Raw genomic sequence first — 11,674 nt, 5'->3', positions numbered from 1 at the left:
AGCCCATACCTGGTATGAAAGGCAGATTAGCCGACTATATTGGTGTAACTACCTTTAGGAATCAGCCTTAGCCAAGAGGAGAAGGAGTTTTGTGAAAAATTTCAGGCTAGCAGTTTTAATTGGATTATTTATTCTTGATGACTTTGCAAATTTATAAAAGTTGTGAAATTTCCCCCTTATTCTGGAAACTTGAGGTGTGAGTGTTTATAAGGATCATTCTTCCCTGTCCTGTTCCCACTTCCTTCCTCAGGCTTTTCTTGGGAATGATACTGAAGATCTCATTCACCAAAACAACAGCCTTTCTATGGGGAAATGCATTGCCCACCTCAAAATGCGTCCCTCAGTGTGCATCCCAGGAACAAACACACTGTCATCTGCAGGCTTGGAATTGAGAGCCAAGGTCAGCCTGTTCTTTTTATTTATTTATTTATTTTGACAGGCAGAATGGACAGTGAAAGAGAGAGAGACAGAGAGAAAGGTCTTCCTTTTGCTGTTGGTTCACCCTCCAATGGCCGCTGCGGCCGGTGCACCGCGCTGATCCGAAGCCAGGAACCAGATGCTTCTCCTGGTCTCCCATGTGGGTGGAGGGCCCAAGCACTTGGGCCATCCTCCACTGCCCTCCTGAGCCATAGCAGATAGCTGGCCTGGAAGAGGGGTAACCAGGACAGAATCCGGTGCCCCGACCGGGACTAGAACCCGGTGTGCCGGTGCCGCAGGCGGAGGATTAACCTATTGAGCTGCGGTGCTGGCCCAGCCTGTTCTATATTGGCTGTATGTTGGAAGCTACTTGTGAGGTTTTCTAGGGCCGGTCCAAGCTGATTCTAGGGTTTTGGAAAGGGCTCCCTATGCTGTGAGTGTAAAGGCCAGGTGGCAATTCTGGAGTAAGCAGTGTTAGGTGCATGGAGACAGTGGGACAGACACAGAGGACACAGCAGGTCTAGGCTGAGGAGGGGCTGCAGAGGCGGAGAGGGTTGTGGGGGTGGGGAGGGACAGTCCATGGCTGAGATGGTGGAGCAGAGCAGGCTGAGATCCTCCCTTGTTTTGTCATCTTGCCTCACCTCTTTTGCCCTCACTGACAAGTTGATAAGACAGGTATTTGAGGCAGTGGAGGGGATATAAGGACACAGAAGGAAAAAGAAGGAAACAGAATTGTGAGGTCAGCAATAGCTGGAGGAAAAAGGAGCTGAGACAGGGGCAGGGAAAGCGGAGTTTCTGCATCAGTGCAGCTGGGGGTGTCATCCCAGACATACCTAGATGGGCATCTCAGTCCTGTGAGCCTCATAGAAAACTCACAGACTCTTTACTGATTTGTACTTTTGTGGGTTTCTTTTTATTTCACATGGTCACTATTTTTTTCCAGTTGAAAAAAAATGTATGATCACAAATCAGAGCTAAATGAGTTTAATTACATTCAAATTTATTTCGAAATTATGAGACTAGAGGCTACTTCTGGAAACTGTCTTTCTCTAATTCTGGAAAAGCACAAACTTTAATTTTGAATAAAAATAAAGCATTACAGAAATGTAGGAATAAGTTTTTCTGTGAATATTTGGTGCATACTGGATTGGCACATACAAAAATTCGTGAAGTCACTTAGAAAAGTATTTGAGTTTCTTCTAGGAATGACATTCTTCACATTTGTGTATCTCTGAGTATTTATTGCACAGGATGTCAAAACAGCTTCTCCTGTGTACACAGGCCACATTCCTGTGACTCACCTTCAGGGATATGATTCTAGATAAATAGCTAAGTCATGGTATTATTTCTCTTTTGTTTCCTCTTTTCTATTGTCTATCAGTACCACCGCACGGAGCACATAATGGCAGAAAAGCATCATGCCAGCTAAAGGGAGGTTTTTACCTGGTCTGAAGCAATGCTCTTTGCCCTTCAGCATTTTAGGAGCTAAGTGGGGTGACAGCCATCCCAATTCTCAGCCCATATGTCAGGGGAAAGGACTGTTATATGGCTCTCTAACGATGATCATAGAGTTTCTTTCCACTAAAGCACAGAGCACTGTGGTCTGCTCATACTCTGCATATATTAGATTTGCTGTCTGGAAGGTCTGTGCCATCTGGGACCTGCTGGGGCTGGGCCAAGAGGATCACCAAAGGTCTAGCTTCTGTGGATTTTCAGGCAGCTGGGAGGCAATGCTGCGTGGGTCTAAGAGGTCTTTGTAACAAGAGTCTTAATGTACATGACTTTTGGGGTGGGAGAAAATGCTTTGAATCTGGGACGACTTCAAAGGGATGGTGAGAGGAAGCCTATGGAATAGGAAACACAACGTGGACAGGGGAAAGATACACACTTTCATAAATTAGCCACTGTATGTATTTACAATGTGGAAAGGGGGAGAGGAAAAGTCAAAGGTGGCCGGTCTCCGTGTTTGGAAGTAACTCATTCTGCAAACATTTAGGGAGGGCCTGATGCGTATCAGGCACTGACCTACATCTTGGAACACAAAAATGAAAAAAAAAAATAAGCAAATCCCCTGCTTTTGTTTATAAACTAATGGGATGACATATGATACAGGAAAATCCAATAAGTATGGTGTGTGTGATCTCAGAAGGTGACAAGTATTATGGAAAAAAACTAAACCAGGTTTAAGATGACAGAGGGTCAGGAGGAAAAATGACATTTGAATTGGCATTTGAGCAGAGACTTGGAAGAAATGAGAATGGTACATCCGGGATACATTGGTAGAAGAACCAGGGAGTGCAAAGAGCCAGGAGTGGCATCGAGGCACCTGAGGAAGCAGACAGGCCAGGAGCAAAAAGAGCGGAAGGGAATGCAAAGCAATGATCAGAAAGGAAACAAGTCAGATTGTGTGAAGACACTGTGGTTTCAGTGCAGGCTCCGTCTTCTACCCTGAGATAAGAAGGCAGTCACTGGGGCATTTTGAGAACTGGAAAATGCTCATGCATTCAAATATTCAGTGAGCCTGTGTTTCAGACTTAGTGCTGTTCTGCATCTTTGGGAGATAAGGGTGAACATGAACAGTAGTCCTCCAGGAATTCCGTTTATTGGAGAACTTGTTCCCTAATGAGAGGACATGCTAGGTTGGAAGCAGAGTGAAGGGTTGACAAAAACGTCTTAGGTGTGGGCAGTGACTTGGTCGAGTGCTTTGAGCAGCGCTGGAAGATGATCTAAGGTTCATTTTTCAGGATTCTCCCCAACAGCTACAGCCGCATGCTCTGAAAAAGGCCTTCTGGAGGGTGGGTTTCCCATTCTCGGAGATCTGAAGTGTGGACGCCTGCCGCTGATGCACCTGTGCTCTATAATGAAACTGAATGGTTTGGAAGTAGCGAGGTGAATGGAATTGGAAACTTCTTTGGATACGTTTTGCCAGGGAAAGAGGAAGAGAGCCAGAAATGATTGCTTGAGGTAGGGGCGGGGGAGGGGAGCAGGAGGGCAGAGGCTGGCATTCATGGGGTTGGTGACTCCGAGGGACAGTGTGACAGGACAGAGACTATATGAGCAAGGGCAGGTGATTGAGTTAAACAATGTAAATGAGGGAAACAAAGAAGTGATAAAAAACAGTGGCAGTAATTGGCAGGGAAACAAGTGAATTTGGGCAATACTATAGAAGCTACAGCACTACCGATTAGTACCAAATGGAATAAAAAATGTGGAGACAGGATATCCTCCATGTGACAGTGTTTTCTGAATATCTGAGTGAACAAAAGTCCCAGCACAGTGATTTCTTCAGGGATGCTCCAGAGAGTCAATTTTCCTTCAGGTTTGAATCTCTGGGATGCCCTTGTGGAAACAACCCTTTATTTTCAGCCAATTTTGTTTCCCTGGACATTTGGCTATTGCTTATGAAAAAAAGAAAGAGCGAAAGAGTGCCCATCTTATTCCTATTTTTTTGATGTTGTTGTTGATAGAAAACATGTAAATATTTTGCACTTTCTACTAGAGGTTGGCAAAAATTCTCTCTAAGGATCTCAATAATAATGTGTTAGATTTTGCAGGCCATACATTCTCTATGGCAGCTACTCAGGTCTGTTTTTGCAGCTCAAAAACATCCAAAGGCAACAAGTAAAGGAATAAATGTAGTTGTATGTCAATGAAACTTTATCTACAAACCACACAGTGTGCCACATGTGGTCCTTGAGCCACCGTTGATCAATTCTAGCATCATGATCAAAATGAGCCCTCCTTTTTTTAATTTTTACAATGACATACTTTGGGTTATTTTATGTTCATTAACTTAACTCACCACTAAGTAAAGAATTCAACAAATAGTAAGGGGGGACTGTTCCTCAACAGTAGAGACAAGAGCTGTAAACAATAATCAGATCTTAAAATGTCAATTTCACTCACATACATTACATTTCTTTGTATCCTATCAGTTACCACAGATCAAGAAGATTCTTTTATGTGCAACTACTTGCAGTTGAGTTGATGTAATTCACTTTCATTCTTATTCTGTATCAAGTTTTACACCAAAATCAAATGGATTAGATAGGAGAATTTTTTTGAAGGATAAACTTCCCATATTTTTCTTTTCTTTTAAATTTGTCTTTTGTGGACTTTTAGGACAGATTTAGAAAGTGTTAAAGCTTTTAATTGTCCACTTTCTTTTCCCTGAAGGAAATAAAATTCATAATTTCTTGTGTCATTTTTATGCTACAGCAGCTATGTCATCAGTAGTTTTCCACTGCAAATGTAATAAAAAAGTGAAAATTAATTTTCTATCGTTTGAATCAAAGTGTCCCTATGCCTCTATGTGGTGCTCAAGTAAAACTGTAAAGTTAATGGAATATTATAATCTGCAAGATGCTCTTTTGTTGAAGAAGGAATATTGGCTCATCTTCCATGGTTTGAAAGGTTTATGGCAACAGGACCAACTAAATCAGCAATTAACAGTGAAAACACCAGATAAAAATGGATCAATCCCATCCTCTTTGACTGAGAGCACAGGAATTCCTATCAGAATTCTCAAAGGTTTTTCCTGTCTCATTTTTAATACGTAACATAAACAAATGCCCTTGCTTCTAAGCCATGGATTGGAAAGAAATGAGCAGTTTTTAAAAAGAGCAACATTTACTCTTTGCCTGCATGGGAGTGATTAAAATGTTGACAGCATACCAGGATCCCCAAGCTTCTTGACAGCTGCCATTGCTATTGAGGTCAGCCATAGAGCCTGGGCAAGCTTTATTGGTAAAGTACTCTGCTGGTCACAGACATTCTGCTTCCATTTCACACTAGCATCTGTTGCCATGTTTTAGAGCGTTAATCCACAAACTTTGACAGAGACAAAGATTCTGCACCCTATGTATTTTCTCCTCCATCAGAGCAGCATTGGGTAGATTTTCAAAGACCGTGATTTTTCACTCCTGGAAATTAACACTGTATTCTGCTCCTGGTTTTCTTAGAAGAAGAAAGGATTTTCACTCCTTATTACAATCTACATTCAGGAAATGAAAAGTACACTGAGTTAGAATTCTTCTTTTTGGCAGAAGGGGAAATGAATGCTTCTCACGAGCCTCCCCAAATAAGACTGGCAGCAGACATCTTTTAGGCATTTCCAAGCTGGCCTCAATTTGTGGGGACAGAGCTAGTACACGTCATTCCCTGATGACAACAGCTTCAAATGTGGTTGTAGCAATGCTACTGAGATATCCATTTAAAAAGAGAAGCATGTAAAATCCAGATTTGAAATTCAATAAGGAATTCAGAGAAAAGTCTAGCTTTCAGAACATCCCCTAGTAAATGAATAAGTGAATAGGCAAACTATTGCATAAAAAAATCTATAAGACAACCAAACGAAGCCTTGCTCGCTAACATCTGAAAATAGCTCCGTCTGGAAAGGTATGCTTTTAGACTAAGAAAGCAGAAAAAACTAATTAGACAAGAAGCAACCGTGAACAAACATGTTAGCAGAATCAATAACTGGAACTGATCAGCTATTTCTTTAATTGTACCAGCTGGGCATCCGTGATGTGCTTGGTAGAGCATAATTACCAGTTTCTATCTCATAGCAGAAATCTTTTCTTTTTTCCTTCTTTTACATAAATAGCTTGTCATTTGTCATTTGGTAAAAATAAAAATAATAATATTTTTAAAACTGAGAAATTAGTGGAAAATGAGATGACATCCCATGTAAGATGATATTTTATGAATAACTAGAAGGAAGCCAGAAGTACAGTATGCACTGGTGCTAATAAGAATGCAAGCTATCAAGGACATGCAACTAATTTCTTAATTTAAAGGCCATTATGTGCTCCATGTGCAAGGCTGCATTATTAAAAGCAGGCACAATCTGCTTTGCTATTTTAGCATGAGTTCCGTAGAGTGTTCTCATTTGTTGAACTATGATTGATTTGAGCCCAAAGCATTGTGCCTACTGCAACTTGAAGGACCTGTAATACAGTTGTCTGGTACCATTAGGCAGAATTAAGATGAACTACGATTTGTGTGAGTAAAAGGAGTAGAGAAGAGAAAGGTTTCATTGGTTAATTCAAAGCAAAAAAAAAAAAAAAAATCCTAGCCCAATTGATTTGTACACTTTTCCCTCCCGAGTGACAGCAAAACAAAGGTTTGTAAGCATGTAATGGACTGCAAAGACCAGTGTTTAAAAGCCCAAGTTTAGCTGTGTGCAACCAAAGAAAGCTTATCGTTTCTGACACATTGCTGTGGGAAACTAGCCTCTTTAGGGCAGTTGTCACCTGGAAAAGTGACATGTTAAAGAAATATGTATATAGGGAGTGAAGGGCAGAGCAGGGATATTGGAAGATTCTGATAAAAGTAAGGATTTACTGACACTTATTCAAAACTTCCCTAAGATAAGCTTTTCTAGAAGAAAAATGTTTCCTCGATTTGTTTCAAACAGAAAGAAAAAACCCATAATAAATGGCATGACACATTTGCTCCTAGATGGAATAAGCTTATTGGTACAGAAAAGAAAAATAAAGTTTCAAATGGCAAAGGATTCTAGGTTCATTTTTTATTTTTTTGAGTTCCATTATTCCATGTTAAATTAGAAGGAGGACTGCTTTACTCAGAAGCTATAACTCACTGACAATTGGAAAATGATGCTACACTGGGACTTTTGGTGCCTGGGTTCCCAATTCTTCCATGATACACAGGAAAAACAACCCCCACACAGTTTCTCTTCATTACCAACAATTTAGTTCAACTTGGTCAGATTTGTTTCAGTTAGGTGCGATTTGACAAATACTTTTTGTGCAAATACTATGCACCTACCTGTTGTAACACAATAATCTTTGGAGAGCCCCAGCACTTCCAATCCAGAAGGAAATTGCGCCTTTCCTTTCTTCCAGGTACTCTAAAGGCAGAGTGAAAACAACATATTCTGATCTGGCTGCAAGGAACCAGAAACTGCAGGTTCTGTGAACCTTATACCTTGAGTTTGCCAGCTAGACTGGCTGGAAGAGGGATTGGAGAGAGCCCATTTTTCTCATCCATAATCAACTTCATGACTTTTGATAGGTTATTTGGCCTTGCTGCAGGCTCTTGAGTCTCATTTATAAAGTAGAGAATACAATATTTATTTGTTCCATAATGTTTCTTTTTTTTTCAGAGAGATTTAAAAGTTACAGAGTAGCACAAAAATAATAAAACAGGTGCCTGGCTTCCCAATGTCTATAATTCACCTTATATTTTGAAATATTTGTTTCAAATAACTTTTGTATACTTTTTCTAAAACAGTAAGTTGTGTGGTGAATATCAGCTAGAAAATTGAAGAGCATGTATTTTAAATATATTAGGCTCTTTCAGGGTGAAAGTAAGAGCGATCTCTTCTAAAACATAGGAAGTAGAACATGTAGCACCATGTAGTCTCTCTGGGTCCCTGTGCATAAGTCCTTGGAGAAAGAGTCTTTGTAATCAAATAATATTATCTGAGTAATTGCTTTAGTCTATATGATGAGGCATAGAAAAAAGTAGGAGGCTGAAAGAAGAAAATAAATATGTGTCACATACCACAAAATTTTACTACCATACCACAGTGTGGTAAGAGTTTTATATTTTTCAATGTTATGTTTGGGTGTTTTATCTTAAATATCTGAGTTTTGTATCCTAGGTCTACATCCCTCCAATCTCCTCTCTGTTCCACTGTCCTTGGAACCATTGCTTTATTCTCTAACTCTGTGTATTTGGCATTTGTTTTGGTTCTACATAGAAGTGAGATAATGTGGTCTTTTCTTGGTGTTTTTGGCTTATTTCACTTAGCATAATGTCCTTCAGATTCATTCTGTTGTGACAAATGGCAGAATTTCCTTCTTTTCTAAAAATTGAATAACATTCCATTGTGTATATATGCCACATTTCTTTATCCATTTTTCTGTTTACAAACACTTTAGTTTTTTCCCATATCTTGGTTATTGTGAACAATGCTCCAATGATCATGGAAGTGCAGATATTTTACAAGATGATGATTTCATTTCCTTTGGGCATATACCCAGAAGAGGGATTTCTGGGCTATATAATGCTTGTATTTTTTATTTCTTTACATCTTTTCACTTTCAATCTATTTGTATTTATAGATCTAAAGTGATTTTCTTGTAGACAGTACACAGTTGGATGATAAGTTTTGCTTTCTATATGCCTGAGTGTTTCTGTACCTTATTTTCTTTATTGTCTTGTGTTTAGCTATTTTTTTTGGTAGTGAAATATTTTAATTCCCTTCTCACTTTCTTTTGTGCATATTCCTTACCTACCTCTTTATGGTTACCATGGGAATTAAACTTAACATCACAAAGTTATAACACTATAATTTGAATTTACACCATATTGACTTCAAAACTGCAAAAACTCTGCTCTTTTAAAGCTCCATACTCACCTATTATTGTTGTTAATGTCACAAAATTACTTGTTTGTTCATTATGTGTCCAATAACATAAATAATAGTTTTTAACAGAAAAACTATTCATTTATAAGTAACAAAAATGTAGAGTTAAAATTCTAAATTACAGTAACATTAACTTTTATAATTATTTCAATATTTGTATTTGTTTTTGGCTAGAACTGACCTCAATTCAATTAACCACAATTTGCCATTCAAGTCTTTCCCAGCATAATTTTTTTTCTGAGTAGACAAATAGAGTCCTGGTGTTCTCTATGCTACCACCTTCTTCAAATCCTCTCACTTCTAGTATTTTAACAAAACAATTATCAATTACAGAGAGTCTAACATGTTCCTTAACCACCATCCATACTTCCTTTGCTTTCCCAGCAATAGTGTATGATCTGCAAGTCTACCCTTTATGTGTTTTTCCCATACAAACACAAGGAATCAAAAACAGGACAATGTACTGTTTGTATGGTTAAACACACATCTATACAGACATACATATACACACAACAATAAAAAGCTGGGCCGGCGCCGCGGCTCACTAGGCTGATCCTCCGCCTTGCGGCACCGGCACACAGGGTTCTAGTCCCAGTTGGGGCGCCGGATTCTGTCCTGGTTGCCCCTCTTCCAGGCCAGCTCTCTGCTGTGGCCAGGGAGTGCAGTGGAGGATGGCCCAAGTCCTTGGACCCTCCACCCACGTGGGAGACCAGGATAAGTACCTGACTCCTGCCATCGGATCAGCGCGGTGAGCCAGCCGCGGTGGCCATTGGAGGGTGAGCCAACGGCAAAGGAAGACCTTTCTTTCTCTGTCTCTCTCTCTCACTGTCCACTCTGCCTGTCAAAAAATTAAAAAAATAAAAATAAAAAAAAGCTGCAAACAATGCAGATGTGTTCTGTAACTTTTGTTCCACTGAACAATTTATACATTTTTAAATTATACTTTATATTCCCTTCATTGTTTATTGTATAAGTCTTCCTAATTTATTAGATTATATGTTAGCCTAAATTTGAATTATGTAGTTCCTAATTTTTCATTATTGAAAATAATTTTCCTGTGACCATTATTCTATCCATCTTAACTGTGATAGAGTTTTTCTAAGTGATATATATATATATATATATATATACCTAGAAGTACAATGTCTGGGTTATAGAGTATGTACATTTTCAACTTGATGAGATTTTACCAAATATTTCTTCAAAGTGTCAATTAATTTACATTTCTAGAACAGTTTGTAAATATTTCTATATCCCTATATTTCTACCATAACTTGAAATGTCAGACTTCTTTATTTTTACTAACCTGAGATGAAATATGTATTTCATTGCTTATTCGGTTTAAATGTTCTTAATTGTATTTGCCTGGCTAAGTCAAAGTGATCTTCTTTCAAGACCTGAAATTATGAGTGGATTTAATAACAGCAAGAAAAAGGAGTTTCATCTAGGAATAGCAGCTTGTTGGGACCACAGCACTGGGGATGAGAGTAGAGGCCTCAGGGCAGCACTGCCAACAAAGTTTTTGCATGATGAAGTGGTTTATTTCTGCACTTGGCAATCCCATGATAAAATACAAGGCACATGTGGCTATTGAACACTGGACATGTAACCAGCGTACCTAGAACTGAATTTTTAACTTTGCTTAATGTTAATTTAATTTTAAACTTACACAGCCACTTGTAGCTAATTGGACTGCATAACTGTAGGCCAGCCATTCAGATCCCAGCTCTGGACACACACATTTGGCTCAGCAGTTGAGACACTGGGGGACACTGGCATCCCATTTCAGAGTGCCTGGGTTCAGGTCTTGGTTCCACTCCGGATTCCAGTTTGCTGCTAATGTGCACTCTGGGAAATCAGATGATGGTTCAAGTGGTTGGACCCTGCCACTCATGTGGGAGACCTAGATCGAGTGTATGGCTCTCCTCCATTTAGGGAGAGAACCAGCTGATGGGGGCTCTCTTCTGGCTTTCTCTCTTTGCCTCAAACAAATGAAAAATAATTAAAGCCTGGACCTTTTTTTTTTTTTTTCAATCTCAGCTGTACTACTTGATATTTGACTCTGGGCAAGTTACTTATCTTTCCATTCTCTGTTTTCTCTTCTGAAAATATGGGATTTTGATGATTTAATGAATTTAGAAAAAATAAAGGCTTAGAATGTTGCCTGACATACGGTCAGTGCTAAGTGAATGTTCTTATTTATTTATGTAGTGAATATTTTTATCTTTATTTGGCCATTTAGATTTCTTCTTTTCCCATTCCACTGGTCATTTTTTTTTTTATCTTACTGAATTACTCCAAATAAAATTAATTTTAAGGAACTGTCTGTTAAAGACTTTAAGGTATATTTGAGATGCTCAGAGAAAAATTAAAAAAATGACACCTAAGAAAAGTGCAGAAGAAATATATTTAAGATTAAAATTTTCTGGTATACTTCTATTAAAATTTCTAAAAGGATGGCTGGCATTATGGTGTATTGGGTTAAGCCATAACTATAATAGAACAGGTTAAGCCACTGCCTGCAAAGCTGGCATCCCATATTAGAGCACTAGTTCGAATCCCAGCCACTCCACTTCCCATCCATCTTCCTGCTAATGCACCTGGGAAAGCAACAGAAGATGGCCAAGTGCTTGGGTCCTGCTACTCATGTGGGACCCCAGGAAGGAGTCCTGGCTCCCAGTTTCTACCTGGCCTAGCCAAAGCTGTTATGGCTATTTGGGGAGTTAACTAGCAGATGAAGATCTCTTTCTCTGTTTATCTCTTTCTATCTGTCACACTTTAAAACAAATACAAGAAGAGAATGTAGAGGGATAAGAACTGAGAATTTTCCAGAATGAAAAGAAATAAACTTCTGAACAA

This window comes from Oryctolagus cuniculus, chromosome 3 (genome assembly GCF_051225735.1).
Source record: "Oryctolagus cuniculus isolate XC-2025 breed Fujian yellow rabbit chromosome 3, ASM5122573v1, whole genome shotgun sequence".
Classification (NCBI taxonomy): domain Eukaryota; kingdom Metazoa; phylum Chordata; class Mammalia; order Lagomorpha; family Leporidae; genus Oryctolagus; species Oryctolagus cuniculus.
This window is presented reverse-complemented; position numbering follows the sequence as displayed.